Genomic DNA, 23,881 nt, shown 5'->3' with positions numbered 1-23,881 from the left:
CAAACTTCCTCCCCAGCATAAAGGGCTTCCCAGCCACAATATCTCCGGCTTCACGCAGTTCCTCCTTCTTTGCTCTCATTGCAGAGCGGGTGTCTTTGGTCGCCATTGTGGCCTTTTCGAGGTCTGTAGCCTTCGCCCGGCTTTCTTCTTCAAGAAACTGGCAGCGTTCGGCAGTGTCTTTTAACTTCACAGCCATTTTGGCCATTTTCTCTTTGCTCTTGCTATGCGCGGCCTTCTCAGCTCTCAACTCTTTGGCCGCCTTCAAAGCGGCCGCATTACTACTCCTTGCTTGCTCCTTGGCTCGGGCAAGCTCCGCCCGCAGGGCCTCCACGGTGGCAGCTCCATCTGCAGTCACAACATATTAAAGATACTGACATCATGCTGCTCTTACTATGTGACATTCACTATAAACATCACCTACCCTGTGCCTCGTCAAGCCGCATGTTCACAAGCTCGATATCGGCATCCGCTGCATCTAGTCACCGCTTTAGTTCGGCAACCCCATCAGTCCGGCTAGCCACCGGAGTTTCAGACACCTGCACATAAAGGCGGTCTAGTTATTACGTGGGACTATGATCCTCCGTTCGCCGCCGTTCTCGACGACAACCAGAGTCTCAGGGGCTACTATCTACACATGGCACACCTAAAATGCGCGGTACCATCACAAACGTATATCATTTCACGTACCTCAAAGCCCGTCAGTAGACTCATAAAGGCTTCATGCAACCCATTTTCAGCGGATGAAATCCTTTCAATCACCGTACACATTAATGTACGGTGCTCTTCTGAGATAGTCGCTCGCTCTAGCAGACCCTTCAGTATGTCCGACCGCATACCAGATGGTTCCAGACTCTTTTGATTGATCTCTTCAAGAGCCGGATACTGAGGGCTTCGGGTGACCATGGGATTACCTTCTGGCCTTGCCGGATCCGGAGAAACCCTCCGTGATGACACTTCAAGGTCGCCCGCTTCTTGAGCCAGGGAGTCCGGGGGAGGCGTTTCTCTCTCCGTCATCTCCGTAAGAAGACCCCCCGAAGACGAGATCTGCTGAGAAGGGCTCCGATCCGAACTGCAAGATAGATGCTTCGGTTATCTTCCTCAGAAGTAAGGTAGTATATCTTCACTATTAAGTACTTTTTGATTACTTACAGCTCGTTAGAGGGCTGATCCCCGCACGGACTTTGTGCGGCAAGAGCACCCTCCGAGGCGGGACCCTCTGGTGGAGTTTTCTTCTCCCGTTTCAAAACCTTGGTTTCCGGATCATCGGAGGTAGTCCTCTTCCTCCCCCGGGCCGAGGGAATGTCAGATTCCTTCCCGTGGTTATCCTCCCTCACGGAGGCGCTCGTTCCCTCGGTTAGAATAGCTAGCGGTGGGGGCCCGCTTTCACCCTCTTTATTCCCCCCTTCATCTTCCTTTGAGGGCACAGGGCAAGGTGCTCGCTCGAGCATCTTTTCCAGCACCGGATTATCCAAGCCTTCGGGAAGGGGGGCCGAACACCGGATCATCTTCGCCTTTGTTATCCAGTCCTGGCCAAAAAGCGATTCTTCAGAATGACGTCATGATAAATGAAAGACAGTGTGTTCGGCTAGAGGATTGCTTACTTGGGCCGCGGTGCGGTTGCTGCTCAGGCCCATGTCCTCGGAGGTGTTCGGACGCTCTATTTGGGGTCCGAAGAACGACTTGTACATCTCCTCATGCGTTAGGCCGAGGAAATTCTGAATAGTGCGCGGTCCTTTTGGGTTGAATTCCCACAAGCGGAGGGGCCGGCGTTTGCAAGGTTGGACTCGATGAACCAGCATGACTTGCACTACCATAACCAAACTAAAATCTCCCTCGAAGAGATCTCGGATGCGGCTTTGCAGTATGGGCACATCCTTGGCTGGACCCCAACTCAGCCCCCTGCTGATCCATAACATTAGTTGTGGTGGAGGGCCAGAGCGAAAGGCGGGGGAAGCTACCCACTTGGCACTTCTGGGAGCGGTGACGTAGAACCACTCTCGTTGCCATAATCCGGACATCTCTGGAAAGGAACCCTTTGGCCACGGAGCTCTAGCGATCTTGCTTATTAATGCCCCTCCACAGGCTGCATGCTGCCCCTCAATCGTCTTCGGCTTCACATCAAAGGTCTTGAGCCACAGGCCGAAGTGAGGGGTAATGCAGAGGAAGGCCTCACATACGACAATAAATGCCGAGATGTGGAGAAAGGAATCCGGGGCTAGATCATGGAAATCAAGCCCGTAATAGAACATCAAACCCCTTACGAAGGGATCCAGAGTGAGGCCTAGTCCTCGAAGGAAGTGGGAGATAAACACGACGTCTTCATTGGGTTCAGGAGTAGGGACGACCTGCCCTCGGGCAGGCAGCCGATGCAAGACTTCGGCGGTCAAGTATCTTGCCTCCCTCAACTTCTTGATATCCTCTTCCATGATGGAGGAGGGCATCCACCGGCCCTGGAGGCTGGATCCGGACATGATTACAGGTCCGAAGCACCTGACCCGGGCTTTGGGTGTTAGAACTCGAGGCGGGGGAAGGGTTCGATTGAGCGCAGGAGGAAAAAAAGTAAAAGCCTTGACCCTTTATAAAGAGGGTGAATATCAAGCGTCCTCCTCGTGGCCGTTTGGGACTTGCCTAAAATCTGGGAGTCCTAGGCGCGGTTGGGTTACCCACGACCGTATTGATGAGAATCCCGTAATAAGGGGGACATGATCTCTGCTTTGACAAGACGTGTCAAGAAACTGCCTCGCGTTATGTGCAGGGCTAGTTAAAGAAAAACGGTTCGAATAATCACCGAGCCATGGCATGATGTCATGTTGCCAAAATGTGTCAGCAGATTAGATTTGTGGAAATATTATTCTCTCTACGGTGGTATGTGGAACTTATTTTGGAGGGTCGGACACTATCCTTTTATTCGAACTCTTCTGTGGTGTATCCGGAGGAGGAACCCGCCTTGCAATGCCGAAGACAACACTGCGCGCCGGACTCATCGTCATTGAAGCCTGGTTCAGGGGCTACTGAGGGAGTCCTGGATTAGGGGGTCTCCGGACAGCCGGACTATATTCTTTGGACGGACTGTGGGACTATGAAGATACAAGATTTAAGACTTCGTCTCGTGTCCGGATGGGACTCTACTTGGCGTGGAAGGCAAGCTAGGCAATACGGATATGTATATCTCCTCCTTTGTAACCGACCTTGTGTAACCCTAGCCCCCTCCGGTGTATATATAAACCGGAGGGTTTTAGTCCGTAGGACAACAGACAATCATACCATAGGCTAGCTTCTAGGGTTTAGCCTCTCTGATCTCGTGGTAGACCAACTCTTGTAATACTCATATCATCAAGAATAAATCAAGTAGGACGTAGGGTTTTACCTCCATCAAGAGGGCCCGAACCTGGGTAAAACATCATGTTCCCTGCCTCCTGTTACCATCCGCCTTAGACACACAGTTCGGGCCCCCTACCCGAGATCCGCTGGTTTTGACACCGACATCGTGCGTGAGGCCGCAAAGTGATATGATGTGTTACATGCTAGATTGGTGTGACTTAGGATTGGGGTCCTGACAGCTTTGGTATTAGAGCCTGACTGCCTGTAGGATTACCAAGCCAAACTAGTCGAAGTTAAGTGTAGAAATGCTTTAGTTATATAAGGGAATTGATTGTGGAAGGGAACGTAAGGCTCTTTTTACTTCTTTACCTCATTCCCTTCTGATCCTAGTCATCCTATCTTTCATACGGGGTTAAGGAACTAGGCTCTCTCTTCTTTCTATCACGATCATATGTTACTAATCCGTAGACTTATAAGATGGGTGAATTCAAGTCTCAGTTTAGTTTCTACTACTTCCGTATGTTCATAGCTGGCCTCAGAACCTTGATATTGTGATGTTGAGTGGTCATGCCACTATTTTGCAGGATGTCTCAAATATTTTTGAGCATTTACAGCCGATATGCTGTCCGAGTCATCCCAGGTTTCTAGATAGTCTGATGCATTTGCAAATCCCTTCCTCATGTTCCTGATGTCCATTTGGGCCAGATTAATCACACTAATCAGTGAGTTGAGGTACTCTCTTGCCTCGACATATATGTTGGGGCTATTATTATGACCCTAGGTGTTTTAGGGAGTCACCTAGTAATCTAGCCATGTTTTGTGTTCCTGGTGTGATGATTCTGGCCACCATTCTTGAAAGCATCCCGTGATGCCATTTAGTAGTAGGTATTCTACTCCTAGGTTCTTGACCCAAGATTCACTCTACTTACCTCGTGTTGATAGTGTTGCTCATACCTTTAGGATATTAGCAACCTTTGCGATAGTCCTCGAGGTCCGTGGTATTTCCTTCTTCCAAATACCATGAACTGCTTATGGAAGAAGTTCTTTTGAACCAAAAGATCACAACCAGAGTGCTCTTGATGAGTTCTCCATTCTACATTGTGAATCTGCCAGTTCTACCTTCCTGCATGGGTACCTGGAAGAAATGTTGAGCTTGCTCGACATACTAATCTATGCATCCACAACTCTGAAAAGATATATGTTCCTTTGAGTTGTCCCTCTCTCTAGTTGTATCCTGATCTCCGTCTATCATTTGATAATAAAGAGCATGCCATGCATTCATGCTCATCGATAGCTCATATTCTTGTGGTCGTCAAGCCATTCTATTCCAGAATGACTAGGAGAAACAAACTCTAGTACCTCATCCATATCTAGGATTGGGTCAAAGCAGTTGTGTTCCGCAGATCAAATATGAATCCAGCTTTTGTTCTGTTCTACCTTGGAGTATTACCATCTTTATATTAAGATTATCATGGGAATTGCACACCATTCTATGTACTCTTGATACAGTGATACTTCTTGCCATCATTACTCATTCCTCGGTTCCATGTTGTTGTGACTGGAATGCCAACAAATGAATCATGATGTGTGAAATCTATACTCCTAGCAACTCCGTTGCTTGGTAGTTAAATGGACATTAACCTCATTCTTAGCATGTTGAGTTTTGAATCATCACCCTAAGGTTGACCGTGCTACCTAGCCTTATTTCCAGTGCACTTTTCGATCAATGAGTTAGGATTTTGTCAAACCCTTGCTCTTTTGATCACATCGTCTTTCCTAGAAAACAAGATTGTTCTCGAGCTTCATAACATATTGGTGGTTCGTGATTTTCTGAATATCTTCTCGGAAGTATCACCAGGCTGTTCCCTGACTGTCATGTTGAGCTCGTGATCAAGTTGGTTTTCTTACAAACCACCCCTTCTCCTAGAATCTATGTTGGATACCCCTGAGCTAGTTGGTTAAGTTAAACAACAACTTGGAGAGTTGAAAGATAAAAGGCTTTGCCGAATTTGGTTCATTCTGAAGGGATATCTTTGTTTTGTGTGTGTGTTGAAGAAAGATGATATCTTCATTGATTGATCCTTGTGATCAATTGTTGGATCTACTGTCTTGTCAATACTTTGATTTGAGTATGGGCTATCACCAAATCAAACTGAGAACCAATGATGTTCATAATGTTGTCTTGCTCATGATTGTTTCCTCAAGCATACATCATTATATCCTTTGGTCTGACCAATGCTATCACCTTGTTCACACAGTTGTGAAATTCCATCTTTATTGGAATTTTGATGAATTATTGTTGAGCCCATCGGCAACATCCTTATCATCTCCATAACTTGTGTTGAACATTAAGCTAGGGTTGGAAACTTTATAAACAATGCCTTCATGTCCCGCTCATGAGGTATATGTTTGGATGAAAGAAGAGACTTACCCTAATTCATGTGTAATCGATGCAAGTTACCGCCGTGAATTCGAAAAAGATTGCTTTTTCTTCCTCTGGAATCATCCCAAATTAGTCAAGCACGTGTGAAGTGCCCTATGGTTTGATAGGTTGGCCGCCTCCACTCCATATGTGTTCCTAGCACACCAAGCCACTAATTGATTTGTTCAAGGAAAAGAAGTTCTTAAGTGCTAACCCTTAAGGACCCAAAGGTACATGCGCAGGACTTCGCTCTCCACAATGATGGTTCCCAATCAGAACTCGACAGTGTTTCATTGCAAGACTACTATGTGGTCATGCTTGTCTTGGACAACGTGTTCACATGTATGTAGCAGAACTAGCTCATGTTTTGGAGCTTGCTATCGTAGTTCATCTCCCGAGAGTCCCGCAACGTTATCTCGTCGATTTGTGTTGCAACTCTTCTTTTCATACATGTGAGCCTGAAGTATCCTATTTCTAACCAGATCTGAATCTCAGGCAGATATGATGGTTGGACCATTCCCAACATTTGCATTTTGTTCCCAGCTTGCACCCCATTATGCCAAATTTTCCATGGGCTGCCCCTTCTCAGCAGTTGCTGTCCAGGATCATCTTCAAAAGTGGACTTCCTATGAGTCCCATCCATTTCCGGTGATAAGCAAAATCGTCCATTGCGTTGTCTTCAACAAGGTAGTCCACATCATCCATTCTAGCCCGAGTATGTCGTTCTCTCAAACTCCGTCAAACAATCGTTTGTGAATTGCCTTAGGATGGTATAGAGAGTTTCAATGATCGATGTATCAAATTTAATTCTTTTTGCCACTTAAGGGAATAATTCTACCAGGCATCTTCCCAAAGGTGCCCCGTTTGTTCCAAAGGGCAACCAACTCCTTACTACGTTGACACCCGTTCACCACCCTCCTAACTGTGGAAATTCTGCTACTTAATTAAACCTTTTCATATGCTCATTTCCGTCATTCTTGATGTGTGTATTGTGTCTCAGCTCAAGAGATGTTATGTCTCATTTCATGAGCTGATCGTCAGTTGCTCGATCCTTGAGGAGATCAGTTCCGTAGAATTTCTTTATGTCATCGTCGTGTTGAATGAAGTTCTTAGAGCATGACATCGAGACAAAGATCGTGATCGAATCAACATTCTTACGAAGTGGTACCTAGGACGTGAAGATTGTGTTAGTTGCGTTTCCCCCTTCATCTTACCCTATGCTTGAATCTCGGGACGAGATTCTTGTTTAGTAGGGGTGAGTTGTCACATCGCTAGTTCTGGTAATGCCTAGTGCTAGCATATGGTGTTGCATCATGTTTAATTTCCCCAGAAAGTTGAAATGGGGATGGCAGAAACCCCCAACAACACTTAATCCAACTAGGGTTACTAAAATACTTTTTCAATGAAACTGAAATGCCCTTCAAAACAGTTCATCATCTTTGCCTTGGTTTAGAACCTCTGACAAAAATGATTCACATTTTTCTAGGACAACATAGGGTCACTGTATTAAATCATACCTTATTTGCATTTGGGCATTTAAATTTTATATATTATTTTAAATGTCCAAATATTCATGAACTGAAATGTTTGCTATTGGAAATAATCCAAACAGTAGCCTCAAGCAGTTGCATGAATTTTGAGCTTGTTTTTAGTATTTTTAATAATGCCCTAAAGTTACAGAAAAAATAGAAAACAGAAATAAAAAGAAAAGGGACTTACTCTGGCCAAACTTACCTGGCGCCCACCAACCGGCCCAGCCCACCAGGGGCTCCTCCCTATCGTCTTCCACGTCCTGCCAGTAGGCAGGAGGGCGTGGGCCCCGCACGCGCGCACGCGGCCCCGGCCATCTCCAGCTTGCCGTTTCGCCCTGGCCCTCCCTAGTGCAGCCACGCACACCCCTGGACCTCTCTCACTCTCTCCCCGAGCTTCTCTCCCTCCTTTGGCTCTCCTCTCGCATGCACCCGAGCGCCACCGTCGCTGTTGTTCACCGTTGTCGTGCCCAGAGCCGCTGCCTCGCCTCCCCAACACGTCCAAGTGGTGCGCCTCCGTCTTCTACGCCTCCCCAATGATCCACAAGCCGCGGGACTCCCCCTAATGCTCTACCCGTCGTCGTCTTCAACCTCGGGAAGCCGAGATCGCCACGGCCATGCCGTCTGCTCCGAGCCTTCCCCGAGCCCACTTCGACGCCCCCCTCCCGTGAGCTCCTTCCCCAAACCCCCCTCTTTTGCGCCTCGTTTCACGCCGTAGCCGTTGTTTCGCCGGAGACCGACACGCGCCGCCGCCAAGCTTCTCGCCGCCGTGGCCATAGCCACCGCAGCTCATTCCCGAGCACACCATCATGCTCAGCATGACCTCATGAGCCCGTAGACGCCCACAGCGCCTCCTCCCGTGCTCTGTAGCGCCACCCCGAGAATGCCCGAGCTGCTGCCGCTGCTGAACCTCGTCGCCGACCACTTTTTTGGCCACCCCAGCACCTACCGCCGCAGCCACTCGATGTGCCGCAGCGCACTGGTTCCGCAGAGCTGGTCCGCTGCTCAAATGGTCGTCGGAGGAGCATTTCCGACGCCCTCCACCGCGTTTGACCCTGCCGGCGGCTAAACGCCGGTGGGTTTGACCCACTTTGACTACGGCGGGCCCCCTGTGTCCATGACATGTGGGGCCGGCCTTTGACTGAATTAGTGTAGGGTTATAATTAGTGCTAATTGCCACTGTTAGAGGTTAATCTCTCGCTAACTAAACACTGTGCCACTGACACTAGGACCCACTACCCAGTTAATCCATGGTTTATGTTTAAACCTTCTTAATTAAAGCCACAACCACTGACATGTGGGCCCCACTGGTCAGGTTTGACCTGGACTGCCCCTGTTGACTCGCTGATGTCACAGTGACATCATGTTGACGCAGTAATTCTTTTCTGGAATTTAAATAAATCTTAAATGGTTTATTTATTCCATAAAATGTTATAAACTTCTAAAAATCATAGAAATTCAACTGTAATTCAGAATGAAATAAGTTATATATGAAAAATGATCAGAAAAATCCAATCTATCCATATGTACTAGTTTCATGCATGTTTAAGAAACTTAACCTTGCTGTTTAGTGCAAAACATGATAAGGCACTATTGAAATTCATAAGTTGAGTTTGGGATTGAACCTTTGGTTCAAAATGACTCAAACCCAGCTGGTTGTAGTTGCATTAGCCCAACACACTCATTTTTCCATGTCCTGATCATGCATCATATTGTGCATTGCATTGATTGTTTTTTCCTTCTGTGTTGCCGGTATTTGTCCCCTCTCGATAGACGTGCTACCGACGATGTGATTGATGACACCGATGAAGAAATATACTATCTTCAGAAGTGCCAGGCAAGCAAAACCCCCTAGTTCATTCTGGTACAATCAACTCTCTCGACCCTATTCTATTTTCCTGCATTAGGACAACAACGATTCAACTGTTATATGCTGCAGTAGTTGGACCCCTTTTCCTCTGCATGACCTGTCATTGCCACATTAAATAGATGAAACCCACTAGCATGAGTAGGAGTTGTTTGAGCCCTGATGTGCCTACTCATTCATGCTTGTTTGTCATGCGTGCTACTGCTTAGAGTTGAGTCAGGTCTGATTCATCAGGGATGAATTGGAGGTGTGTGAACATGTCCTACTATTGAGAGCTAAATGTGTGAACACGATTTGGTAAAGGTATCGATGAGAGGCCATGTAGGAGTACATGGTGGGTTGTTTCACTGAAGCCGTCCTTAGGAACTGAGTTTTGTGTTTGTGATCCATGAACAGCTACTACCATGCATTGGGCCCGAAACCAATGGACCCTCTCGACTTATTAACTGCCCTTGCCCTATGTCCATGATTTGCAACTAGTTTCTGGTGTTTGTAGGATATGTGTTGGAGGCCGTACGTAGCACTGACCCTAGGGGTGGGCTATGATGCGGTAGGTACACCGTGGCTGGGTATGCCGGGCGCCCGTTTGGTATCGCGGAACCCTGTACACATCGTTTGGGGCTGTGAGCGAAACCCCGGCCGAATCTCCTCGCGGATGGAACCAGAATAGGAGATAAACCTGGACTAGAGACTTGTGTGGTTAGTCAGGTCATGGCCGACTCCCTGCCAGGCTTTCGCTTGACGGTTTCCAAGATACAGAACGTGTACATGGTGGTAAGTGGCGAGAGCGTGTGTGAAGAAGTACACGCCTGCAGGGTTATAAATGATCTATTCGAATAGTCGCATCTGCTGTAAAGGACCTCTGGGTTGCCTATACAGTTCATAGACAAGTGAAAGTGGATACTCTAAAATGCGCAAGATAAGCGTGAGTGCTATGGATGGCGTTCTCGTAGGGAGACGGGAGCGGATCCATAGTGGTGTATTGATTTGGTGAATATGTGGACTCATGTGCGCCACCTCAAAAGAGTTACTTGCAAACGTAGTTCAGGATAGCCACTGAGTCAAAGCTGGCTTGCTGTAGCTAAACTCCACCACCCCTTTGTTGATACTGATGCATATGTAGCTAGTTCTGATGTAAGTCTTGCTGCGTGCATTTGTACTCATGTTTGCTTAATTTATGGTTTGCAGAGAGATGATAACCCACAAGTATAGGGGATCGCCACAGTTTTCGAGGGTAGAGTATTCAACCCAAATTTATTGATTCGACACAAGGGGAGCCAAAGAATATTCTCAAGTATTAGCAGTTGAGTTGTCAATTCAACCACACCTGGAAAACTTAATATCTGCAGCAAAGTATTTAGTAGCAAAGTAATATGATAGTAGTGGTAACGGTAGCAAAAGGTAACGTTAGCAAAAGTAATGTTTTTGGTATTTTGTAGTGATGATAGCAATAGCAACGGAAAAGTAAATAAGCGAAGAACAATATATGGAAAGCTCGTAGGCAATGGATCGGTGATGGAAAATTATGCCGGAATCGGTTCATCATGTAACAGTCATAACCTAGGGTGACACAGAACTAGCTCCAATTCATCAATGTAATGTAGGCATGTATTCCGAATATAGTCATACATGCTTATGGAAAAGAACTTGCATGACATCTTTTGTCCTACCCTCCCGTGGCAGCGGGGTCCTAATGGAAACTAAGGGATATTAAGGCCTCCTTTTAATAGAGTACCGGAACAAAGCATTAGCACATAGTGAATACATGAACTCCTCAAACTACGGTCATCACCGGTAAGTATCCCGATTATTGTCACTTCGGGGTTAATGGATCATAACACATAATAGGTGACTATAGACTTGCAAGATAGGATCAAGAACTCTCATATATTGATGAAAACATAATAGGTTCAGATCTGAAATCATGGCACTCGGGCCCTAGTGACAAGCATTAAGCATAGCAAAGTCATAGCAACATCAATCTCAGAACATAGTGGATACTAGGGATCAAACCCTAACAAAACTAACTCGATTACATGATAGATCCCATCCAACCCATCACCGTCCAGCAAGCCTACGATGGAATTACTCATGCACTGCGGTGAGCATCATGAAATTGGTGATGGAGGATGGTTGATGATGACGATGGCGACGGATTCCCCTCTCTGGAGCCCCGAACGGACTGCAGATCAGCCCTCCCGAGAGGTTTTAGGGCTTGGCGGCGGCTCCGTATCATAAAACGTGATGAATCCTTCTCTCTGATTTTTTTTCTCCCCGAAACCAAATATATAGAGTTGGAGTTGAGGTCGGAGGAGCTCCAGGGGGCCCATGAGGTAGGGGAGCACGCCCTAGGGGGGCAGGCGCGCCCCCACCCTCGTGGACAGGTGGTGGGCCCCTTGGCCTTCATCTTTTGTAAGGATTTTTTATTATTTCCGAAAAGTTGTTTCGTGAAGTTTCAGGTCATTCTAAGAACTTTTGTTTATGCACATAAATAACACCATGGTAATTCTGCTGAAAACAGCGTCAGTCCGGGTTAGTTCCATTCAAATCATGCAAGTTAGAGTCCAAAACAAGGGAAAAAGTGTTTGGAAAAGTAGTGAAACACCCACGATGCGGCTATATCTCCCACGTGTCGGAGCACGACTTAGAGGCATAACCGCATTGTAGGCATGTCACAAGTGGGGTAATCTTTACACATCCCATGTACTGAATAAGAAAGAGGTACAGAGTTGGCTTACAATCGCCACTTCACACAATACATGAATATAACATTACATCAATCAGATACAAACAAGGTCCGACTACGAAACCAAAATAAAAGAAGACTACCCCTAATGCAAAAATCTCCGATCGCCCCAACTGGGCTCCACTACTGATCAACTGAAACGAAAACAACACAATGAACGAGATCTTCATCGAGCTCCTCCTGAAGCCCGTTGCGTCACCTGCACGGTATCATCAGCACCCGCAACTGGTTTTGGAAGTAATATGTGAGTCACGAGGACTCAGCAATCTCACACCCTCGCGATCAAGACTATTTAAGCTTATGGGTAGGTAAAAGGTATGAGGTGGAGTTGCAACAAGCACTAGCATATATGGTGGCTAACATATGCAAATGAGAGCGAGAAGAGAAGGCAAAGCACGTTCGATAATCTATGATCAAGAAGTGATCCTAGACTACTTACGTTCAAGCATAACTCCAACACCGTGTTCACTTTCCCGACTCCGCCGGAAAGAGACCATCACGGCTACACACGCGGTTGATGCATTTTAATTAAGTTAAGTGTCAAGTTCTCTACAACCGGACATTAACAAATTCCCATCTGCCCATAACCGCGGGCACGGCTTTCGAAAGTTCAAAACCCTGCAGGGGTGTCCCAACTTAGCCCATCACAAGCTCTCACGGTCAAGGAAGGATATTCCTTCTCCCAGGATGACCCGATCAGACTCGGAATCCCGGTTATAAGACATCTCGACAATGGTAAAACAAGACCAGCAAAGCCGCCCGATGTGCCGACAAATCCCAATAGGAGTCGCGCGTATCTCGTTCTTAGGGCACACCGGATAGGTCAAGTTACGAGTAAAACCAACCCTCGAGTTGCCCCGAGGTGGTCCCGCAGGCTGCCCATTTTGGGCCAACACTCAGAGGAGCACTGGCCGGGGGGGGGGGGTTAAAATAAAGATGACCCTTGAGTCTGCAGAACCCAAGGGAAAAAGGCTAGGTGGCAAATGTTAAAACCAAGGTTGGGCCTTGTTGGAGGAGTTTTATTCAAGGCAAACTGTCAAGGGGTTCCCATTATAACCCAACCGTGTAAGGAACGCAAAATCAAGGAACATAACACCGGTATGACGGAAACTAGGGCGGCAAGAGTGGAACGAAACACCAGGCATAAGGCCGAGCCTTCCACCCTTTACCAAGTATATAGATGCATTAATTAAATAAGAGATATTGTGATATCCCAACATATCCATGTTCCAACAAGGAACAAACTTCATCTTCACCTGCAACTAGCAACGCTATAAGAGGGGCTGAGCAAAGCGGTAACATAGACAAACAACAGATTGCTAGGACAAGGTGGGTTAGAGGCTTGACATGGCAATAAGGGAGGCATGACATAGCAAGTGGTTGGTATCGCGGCATAGCAATAGAGTGAGCAACTAGCAAGCAAAGATAGAAGTGATTTCGAGGGTATGGTCATCTTGCCTGAGATCCCGCAAGGAAGAAGAACAAGTCCATGAGGAAGACAAACGGACGTAGTCGAACGGATCCTCACAACTCCGGAACGAAACTGAAGCTAACGAGAGAGGCAACCCGGAAAGAAGCAAATAACATAGTAAACAACCATCACATAACGAAGGCATGATGCACAACCAAATATGATGCATGTCCGGTTTAAAGAGGCATGGCATGGCAAAGTGCAACAAACAACACTACAAGTTAAGTGGAGCTCAATATGCATCGGGATGCATATTGACAAAACACCACAATCAATTATTTAGTTCTCTCTTGTTTAGGTACTCAACAATATTAAATGTTGTTAAACATGGCAAGAGGAGAAGCATAAGAAATTATCTATTTGGGCAAGTTTAAATGAGGCCGGGACGCCAAACAACAATTCCGGTAAATCCCCATATGCATTTATCAATTTGGTGCAACAACAATTTTAAACATTTAAATGTTATTATCATGATGCGAATGACATGAGCAAGTTTTATGCAATATTTATGAAAAAGTTGGCATGTTATAAGATATGGGGCATTTTGTTATCGTGGTGGAAAGAAAGGGTGCCACGGTGATGAATCCGAAAATGATGCCACGCCAACATATCGGTTCCGGCAACTCGATAGAGATGCCGATGAAAAGACCAAGCGTGCGAATGTGTGGAACGAGTTAGAGATGGTGGGGTGATCCCGACTACCGGGTTCCCACGGGTCAAAGGCATGGCAAACGGGGACGTGCACGAAACAAACGGGCAAGGTGCAAGCATGGGGTTCATCTCATACATCGCACAACATTCGTCCATGACGGTCGTCTCAGGGTTGTACCTTCGAAGTGTGCGTTTCGTAGCGGATTGGTTCGTAGAGGAAGTAGTCGTTCACGACCCTCATGGAAGTAGCGGTACATGCTCAGGAAGCGGTAGAGGTAAGAGTCTTCGACAACGGTCGTCGTACACGTTCCGAGGTCGTCGGTAGAGGTTATCGCAATCTCGGCGACGATAGTGGAACACGTTTTCGTAGGGGTTCAAGTCATCGGTAGCGGTACTTGATGAATCCCGAAACGGTCTTAGGCGTCTTCATGCGTAGGGGTACTTGGCGTTTCCACATCGTCAGTCTTGCCGGTCCCGGACTTGGCAACGTAGTTGTACAAGAGCGTCATCGGACTTGTCGAATTCGAAGTCTTCGGGGGTCATCATGTTACTTGGCGCTTGCGGTATAGATAGCTCGAAAGGGTACTTGGCGGGACCGAGGTCTTCGGCCGTAGTGGTACTTGATGATACGGGTAGTCGAACTTGACGAAAAACGGGTCTCCTCGGGGACTTGATGCATCTGAATTCTCCGGTTTTATAGTAGTACTTGGCGTTCGGAGTCCGGGTCTGGCGGGTGGTGTACTTGGTGCTTGTAGTTCCGATCCGGGGGTGCATGCGTCCACCGTAACACTGCATGGAGAAAAGAGGCGACGACTTGGGCGGTTCTGGCCAAGGACTCGGGCAGCTTGTGTATGAGCTCGATGGGGCTTGGCTGCTGCTCGTCTCCTTCATCAGGTGACAGAACGAAGGCGCAGCGGCACTGGACGGCGAAGCAGCAGCTATAGCGAGGCAACGGTGCCGTGGTGAGCTCGCAGGCCAGAACGACGACGAGCTTGGCGCGCTGGAGGTGGGGACGCGGACGAAGCAGACGGGGCGCGGGGTCGCAGGACTGGCGATCTCCAGCGGCGGCGGCCTCGTCCTATGATGCCTGGCGGCGGATGTAAGCCGACGAGGAGGAGGAAAGGGAGGTCGAGACGAGGTGCAGGCGAGCCATGGAGGTCGGCGGCGCCATGGCCGTGCGGGTCAGATGAGCTCGCGGGCGACGGCATTTGCTGCCGGCCGGACTTGTCCAGGATGCAGGGAGGCTCGGTGGTGCTGGAGTCTTGGCGCTGGTAGAGATGCAAGGGAGGAGAGGGAGACAGAGATGGTGCAGGGCAGGTCAGGTCATCGGCGCGGGCGACATGGCCGAAGGCGGGGAGGCAATGGCAAAATCTTGCGGGCGTCCATGGAGGGGCAAGGCAGCGGTGTGGAGGACGAGCGAGGGGATGGGAGAGATTGAGAGGAGGGAGGATCGGGCACCGGTTCCATCCTCTACGTGTGACAGCGCTAGGAGGAACGAGGGAGTGAGGGGAAATGCGAGGGGATCGGGCGTTCCTCTCCTGGCGGCGCGTGCAGGGAGACAGGGAGGGGGGATTGAGGAAAGGCTTCGGCTGCGCCTAGGTTAGAGCAGGGGAGAGGCTGGCTGGGCCGCAGGAGTTGGGCCTAGGGATCGGGCCGCAGGATGGCTGCTGGGCTGCGCGCTGCCAGGCCACTTTGGTGGTGGGTTGGCTGATGGGCTCCCTTTTCCCTCTCTCCTCTCTTCTTGATTCTTTTAACAGAAAACAAATAAAGAGGAGAAAAGAAAGAGGGGGGGGGGGTTAGGGGAAGAAGTTGAACACGTAGATAATTTTTCCGGACTCACAAAAATGTGTATGATCCAAGAAAATAGAAAAGGTCAGATCGGACGACAAGAATTCAAACTCATTTGAATTTAATTCAAATGGTTTTGAACTAGGACGAGGTTTAGGAGTGGCCAAAAATGTTGAGAATTTAGGAGGAGCCTCGACAAAAGAGATGAGAGATATTGGCAAGGTTTGAAGGTCAAACTCGAAGAGGAATAGACATGGGAATTATTTTGCACGTGTGTTATGATGATTCCAAATTAATGGAATATTTATAATAGCTCCAGTAATATCGGGAGGATATGTTATAAAGAGAAGTCATCCTTCCCTCGATTTAAATGGATCGAAGATCCATACGATTTATTTAAAAGAGTTTTGAAACGGTTGCAATATTAATGGCATGATGACATGATGCAATGATGAATGCAAAAATAAAAGGAGCAAGCAAAAAAAGAAACACACGGAGAAACCCGGAAACCCTGGAAGGCAACTGAAGCTCAGGTCTTGGGGCGTCACAAGTAGATACGACGGAGACATATCAAGAGACTTCAGTCTCACTAGTAGTTCCGCGTGGACTTCGACGTTTAGCTCAATACCTCAGCTACGATCTTGTACCCTCGCCAGGGTCTGGTAGATAGTCAGGCTTCTCAGCCTTTTTCATTTGTAGATGTCTGTACTCAGACATGTTAAGCTTCCACATGTGCTTGTTGCTTGTATGATTTGAATGCTAGTTCATCAGACCCATGTTTGTAATATCTGGCTCTTCGTAGCCTAATGAGTAAATACTTTGAGTCGTAGAGTTTTGTTGTGATGCCATGTTGTATTTGCACATATCGAGCATATTGTGTGTATGATTGAAATGCTTGGTATGTGTGGGATCCGACAACCTAGTTGTTTATCCTTGGTAGCCTCTCTTATAGGGAAATGTAGTCTAGTGCTTCCACTGAGCCATGGTAGTCTGCTACAGCCCAGTTTACCGGAGTCCTGCTAGCCTAGTTACTACTGCTCCGGAACACTTAGACTGGACGACATGTGATCCACTTCGTTCCTGTGTCTGTCCCTTCGGGGAAATGTCACTCGGTGACTTCCGGAGTCCTGCTAGCCTGCTACAGCCCGGGTTCCCGGAGTCCTGTTAGCCCAGTTGCTACAGCCCTGATTCACACGCTGATGACTGAAACGTTCGATGCTGGTTCATGTATGCCCGTCCCCGTAAGTCAGTGCCACTTTGGGTTCACGACTAGTCATGTCAGCCCGGGTTCTCTGTCATATGGATGCTAGCAACACTCTCATGTACGTGAGCCAAAAGGCGCAAACGGTCCCGGGCCAGGTAAGGTGGCACCCGCGGGAATACCGTGCGTGAGGCCACAAAGTGATATGATGTGTTACATGCTAGATCGGTGTGACTTAGGATCGGGGTCCGGACACTTGAAGAGGAACTCAAGTCTACACGCGACGGATATGAGGAGGAAACCATCATACTAGTGGAGAAGAATGACGACCTGGCAAGGAAGCTAGTAGTATTCATGGGAGACCCTGCGCCGGGAGGAGATGATGACCACCCCAAGGACTACATCATCATCGACGACACCGACGCTGACCCCAGTGATGATGATTATGAAGACGAAGCTGGAGCAGATATCATGGAGTCTTCTACCGATCAAAATTTCTAGTAGACCACCATATTATTAGTAGTATTCCCCCATGTATATATTAGTAGTCCGAGCACTGTAACGATAGTTAGATCGATTGTATGCCCTTTCTTGATATTGTTTTGGAGTGATATTGATTGTGTTTGTCTCATGTGCATATGGGTAGTGCTTTCTCATTAGACCTCATTCTATTCTAATCTCTCCCCTCTAAACCCATCAGATGCCTCCGAGACGTGACCCCAGATTTGCCTTCCCACTGGAGCTCACTCAGTTGATCCAGCAGCAGAATACACTGATGCAGTTGCTAGTTCACAATCAGGGAAACAACAATAACAACAACAACAACAACAATAAAAACAACAACAACAACCCACCGCCACCACCTCTAGTTGACAACTTAGCCCGTTTTCTGAGGTTACAACCACCGGTGTTTTCCAGTAGCACCGAGCCCATAGTTGCGGATGACTGGCTACGCAAGATTGGAAGGGAGTTAACCACTGCCGGTTACACAGATGCTGAGAAGGTGCGTTTTGCCGCACACCAATTGGATGGACCCGCAGCCGCATGGTGGGAGAATTACACATCCACTTTCCCCATAGCCAATGTTACTTGGGAGCAGTTTCAGCAAGCATTCTGCACTGCACATGTCTCAACTAGAGCTATGAGCATGAAGAAGCGTGAGTTTCACAACTTACGCCAGGGCAACCGTACTGTAGGGCAGTACGTGGAGGAGTTTAGCAAGTTAGCTCGCTATGCCCCGGATGACGTGTCCACCGATGCCGCAAAACAGGAGAAGTTTATGGAAGGGCTGAATGATGAGATGAGTATGCAGTTGATGGTGGCAACATTCAACAACTACCAGGAGTTGGTTGATAAGGCTCTTATGATTGAAGGGAAGCAGCAGCAGATTGAGAGCCGCAAAAGGAAGTATGGACATGGGAAATACAATTCAGGAGCTCAACAGAAACCCCGTTTCACCCCGAACCCAGGAGGAATTACCCATAACCATGGAGGCCATAACCACAATGGAGGAATTTCGCATAACTGCAATGGCCCTTGGAATGGAAATGGGAGTGGAACAAGCAGTCATAACCGCTCTAACCCAAGCACACCCACCAAGAAGGACCAAAACCACGTCACTTGTTTCAAGTGCGGGAGGACTGGACACTATGCCAATGATTGCCCTGAAATCAAGAATGGAAATGGCAATGGAAGCTCTAGAAACAAGCCCAACCCTTTCAACAAGGGACAAGTGAACCACGTGAACATGGAGGAGGTTGAGGAGCAGCCAGATGCAGTTATCAGTAAGTTTTTGGTTGAATCATTTACTACAATAGTTATTTTTGATATTGGTGCATCGCATTCATACATATCAAAAGGGATTCGTGGATAAGTATAAGTTGCCCACCAAAGTTCTTAAGACACCTATGTTAGTAAGCTCACCTGGAGCGGAGTATATGGCAAGCAGTGGATGTTTTCAGATGCCATTGACCATAGGTAGGCATGTTTTCCCCTCAGACTTAATAATTTTGGAATCACAAGGATTGGATGTGATACTCAGTATGGATTGGCTATCAAGCTATGGAGGAAACATTGATTGCGCTAGTAGATCAATTCTACTCACCACACCAGAGGGAAAAAGGATTAAGTATGTATCCAGACATACTCCTAAGAGTACTCATGTAAATTTCCTCACAGGAGTTGTTCAGGAAGAAGTGCCTGTAGTGAAGGATTACCCGGATGTATTTCCAGAGGAACTACGAGGCATGCCCCCGGATCGGGACATTGAGTTTTTGATAGAGTTATTGCCAGGCACCGGACCAATATCAAAGAGACCATATCGAATGCCCGCAAATGATCTGGAGGAGATCAAGAAACAGATTAAGGAGTTATTGGTGAAAGGTTACATTCGACGAAGTTCATCACCATGGGGAGCCCAGTGCTCTTGGTCGAGAAGAAGGATAAATCTCTGAGAATGGTTGCTGATTATTGTGCATTGAATGAAGTGACAATCAAGAGCAAGTACCCACTGCCGATGATCAATGATTTGTTTGACTAGCTGCAAGGAGCTAAAGTCTTTTCCAAGATCAATCTTCGATCAGGATACCACCAGCTGAAGATTCGAGAACAGGATATACCTAAGACAACTTTTACCACAAGGTACGGGTTGTATGAGTATACGATTATGTCATTTGGATTGACTAATGCCCTTGCCTATTTCATGAGTATGATTGAACAAGGTGTTCATGGAGTTCTTGGATAAGTTTGTTGTGGTGTTCATTGATGACATTTTGGTGTACTCGAAGAATGAAGAGGAGCATAAGGAGCATTTGCATTTAGTTCTCGAGAAGCTCAGGGAACATCAGTTATATGCCAAGTTCAGCAAGTGTGAGTTTTGGTTGAAGGAAGTTGGATTCCTTGGACATGTTATATCGGGAGAAGGTATAGCACTAGAGCCTACTAAGGTTCAGTCAGTCACTGAGTGGTTGGCACCCACCTCATTTGGAGAGATCCGTAGTTTTCTAGGACTCGCGGGATATTATCGGAGATTCATTGATAATTTCTCTAAGATTGCGAAGCCCATGACAGAGATGTTGAAGAAGGACACCAAGTTTAAATGGACAGATGAATGTGAGGCAAGTTTTCAGGAGTTGAAGAAACGTTTGACTACAGCCCCAGTGCTGATTCTGCCAGATATACGTAAGGATTTCCAAGTGTATTGCAACGCGTCCCACTTAGGACTTGGAAGTGTACTTATGCAAGATGGCAGAGTTGTTTCGTATGCCTCACGACAGCTTCGACCGCATGAATTGAATTATGCCATGCATGATTTGGAGTTAGCAGCCGTAGTGCGTGCACTCAAAACCTGGAGACATTTTCTTATTGGAAATCATTGTGATGTGTACACGGATCATAAGAGTTTGAAGTACATTTTCACACAGAAGGAGTTGAAACTCAGGCAAAGGAGATGGTTGGAGCTCATAAAGGATTACGATATGAAGTTGCACTATCATCCAAGCAAGGTCAATGTCGTAGCAGACGCTTTGAGCCGAAAGAGTTATGCCAATACCCTCGTAAGCGGAGGATTGCCAAAGGAGTTAGCTGAAGATCTCAGGGAGCTACTTTTGGAGATAGTCCCTAGAGGTTTTGTTGCAGCATTGGAAGTCCAGTCGACATTATTGGGAAAAATTCTAGAAAGTCAGAAGGATGATAAGGAAATTGCTGAGATAAAGGAGAAGATGAGCAAAGGAAAGGCCAAAGGTTTTCGTGAGGATGAGCACGACACCTTGTGGTTTGAGGACCGTGTTTACATGCCCAATAATGCAGAGATCAGGAAGTTGATACTTCAGGAAGCTCACAACTCACCATACTCGATACACCCCGGAAACACCAAGAAGTATTTGGATTTGAAGGAGCGTTTCTAGCGGACGGGTATGAAGAAGGACATTGCCGAGTATGTAGCCGTCTGTGACGTATGTCAAAGAGTGAAGGCAAAACATCAGAAGCCTACAGGATTACTGCAGCCTATGTCGATACCCGAATGGAAGTGGGATAAGCTTGGCATGGATTTTATCACCGGATTACCCAGGACCCGATCGGGATACGATTCTATTTGGGTAGTAGTGGATCGCTTGACCAAAGTGGCTCACTTTATCCTAGTGCAAACTACCTATACCAATGCGAAGTTGGCCAAGATATACATGACCAGGATCGTATGTCTGCATGAAGTTCCGAGGACTATTGTATCAGATAGAGGAACACAGTTTACTTCAAAGTTTTGGCACCAGCTGCACCAGACTCTGGGCACCAAGCTAGAGTTTAGCACTACTTTTCATCCGCAGACAGATGGACAGACCAAGAGAGTCAATCAGATTCTGTAGGACATGTTGAGAGCTTGTGTGCTAGACTATGGATCTAGTTGGGATGATGATTTGCCCTACGCAGAGTTCTCTTACAACAACAGTTATCAAGCTAGTCTAAAGATGGCACCCTTCGAAGCTTTGTATGGAAGAAGGTGCAGGACACCGTTGATGTGGGATGAAGTTGGAGACCGCCAGTTGTTTAGACCAGATTTGATTAAAGAGTCAGAAGAGAAGGTTAAGTTGATTCAAGACAGACTGAAGGTAGCTCAGTCTAGGCAGAAAAGTTATGCAGACTCAAAATGCAAGGAGGTATTCTACGAAATCGGAGATAGAGCATGTCTTCATGTGTCACCCCTGCGAGGAGTTAAACGTTTTGGAGTTAAGGGAAAGCTAGCCCCAAGATTCGTAGGACCACACTAAGTTTTGGAACTTACGGGAAAAGTTGCCTACCAGTCGGAGTTACCCGAAGGACTGTCACGAGTTCTTGATGTGTTTCACGTTTCCCAGTTGAAGAAGTGTCATGCAGGGATGACCGATATTCCTTTGAGAGATACAGTGCCCCTGGAAGCAATTTAGTTGGATAGTGATCTGACCTATGAGGAGAAACCTGTCAAGATTCTCGAGTTTGCCAGCCAAGTTACACGTAGTAAGGTTATAATGTTTTGAAAGTTCAGTGGAGCCACCATAGCGAGGATGAAGCCACCTGGGAACGAGAGGATGATCTACGGAAAGACCACCCACACCTATTTTCTAGCCAACCTGAATCTCGAGGACGAGATTCATCTTAAGGGGGGTAGGTTTGTAATATCCACATTTTCAATTTGGAATGCTATACATAGGTCATCATATGCATATCATATTTTATTTGCATTTTGGCTTTGTGATCCCAAAATCCCAAGCAACTCAAGGACCCACGGAGAGAGTTGGGGGTTTTATTGTTTTCATATTTGAATTTTCTCAAATATTGAAAAGTGGATCAATTTGACTTTAATTATTTTTCTCTCCGAAAATATTTAATATATGAGAGGAGATAATATGACTTCTCCAAAGTAATTGGAAATATTGGAGGAAAAATGTTAAAACTAAATAAATTATTTTATTTGGATTTTATTGCTATTTTACTTGAATTAGAAAAAAATCCATTTTTTAAAATTGCATTTTAGGCAAAGAAAATGTTCACTTTGTTCTAAATATTATATTTAGACGGTGAAAATTTGTTTTGGTATTTTTAGATTTTCATTATATTTTCTAGGATTTTTCCATTGAAATCTGTATTTTTAAGTCAAACCGACCTAACGGGCCGTAGCCGACCCGTACTCTAGCCGAGGGCAGGCTTTATAAGCCGGCCGCCCAAGGCCCCAGCCCACCAGCCGCCGCCGCCCCGCCCCCGAACCCTAGCCGCCGCCTCGCTCGCGCCGCCACCGCCGCCGTCTGCCGCCGCCGTCACCGGAGTTTCGCCAGAGTTGCCGTGGTTTTTTTCGGTTTTTAGGTAAACCCTAGATCTAGATATAGATCTGGTTTTTTTAGTTTCCCCGGTTTAATTTATTAGATCAGTTTTTCGTCGATTTGTTTATTTAGCGGACGTTCATCCATACGTTTATTTTAACGAACGTTGTTCGTCGGTCAGGTTCAGACAGCGAACGTTCGTTCGTTAGTCATTTCTTTTTCTTTTATTTTCGGCCAAACACCTATCCGCGACTATTTTTATCGCAGATTAGCCCCTGATCTTCAAACGCTCGCCGTTTCTTAACCGTTTGTCCAAGTCAGTGAAACCAACGCCAAAATCTTCGTCTCGAAACCCTCTATCTGTTTAATCAACTTGAACAATGTTTTGAAAATTTTAAAATTTGGTTTCAAGAAGATTTTTTTCAAAGCTCTTTGATCGTAGTTTCAGTTCCGTAGCTCCGATTTGATTGATTCTTTTTGCAGATCAAATCTCTTTCGTTGAGTTTTCAGATTCGATCTTCTTATTCGAGATTTACCCGTGCATCTCTGTCTGGGTGCTTATGTATGCTATTGTTTATTTGCGATAGAATTCCCGAAGTGCGCAGCGTGATACTACGAGTCGGTAGGTTTTGCGGATCATCAGCAAGGCAAGTAACATTTTGATCATATCCCTTTTACACAGTTTCTATGCATTAGTGTCAACCATCAAACATTGCATGAGTAGGATCTCTTAACTTGTGGGTTTGGGAAGTAGATGATGAGGTAGAACCTATTACCCCTTTGTATTATCAAACCCTGGGAGTTACTTGTACATTACGATACTTATTGACATGTTATGCTCGTAGACGTGGATTGGGTTTGAGAGTATCCATGACAGATGTGAGATTATTAATTAATGTTTTACTTAAGGTGGCTACTTAAACACACATCTGGGTGGATTGGTTGCGGGCACCTGGGAATATACCAGTGCTGTCATTTTTGGTTCGCCACCCAGGCTCAAAGGGATCATAAGATTATTCATGCTAGAAACTTCCGTGTGCAGCCACAATCCATTATGGGCTCTGGCATAGTAGAGTAAGTTGTGGGAATCCTTTCC

The sequence above is a fragment of the Triticum urartu genome, chromosome 6 (genome assembly GCF_003073215.2).
Source record: "Triticum urartu cultivar G1812 chromosome 6, Tu2.1, whole genome shotgun sequence".
NCBI lineage: Eukaryota > Viridiplantae > Streptophyta > Magnoliopsida > Poales > Poaceae > Triticum > Triticum urartu.
This window is presented reverse-complemented; position numbering follows the sequence as displayed.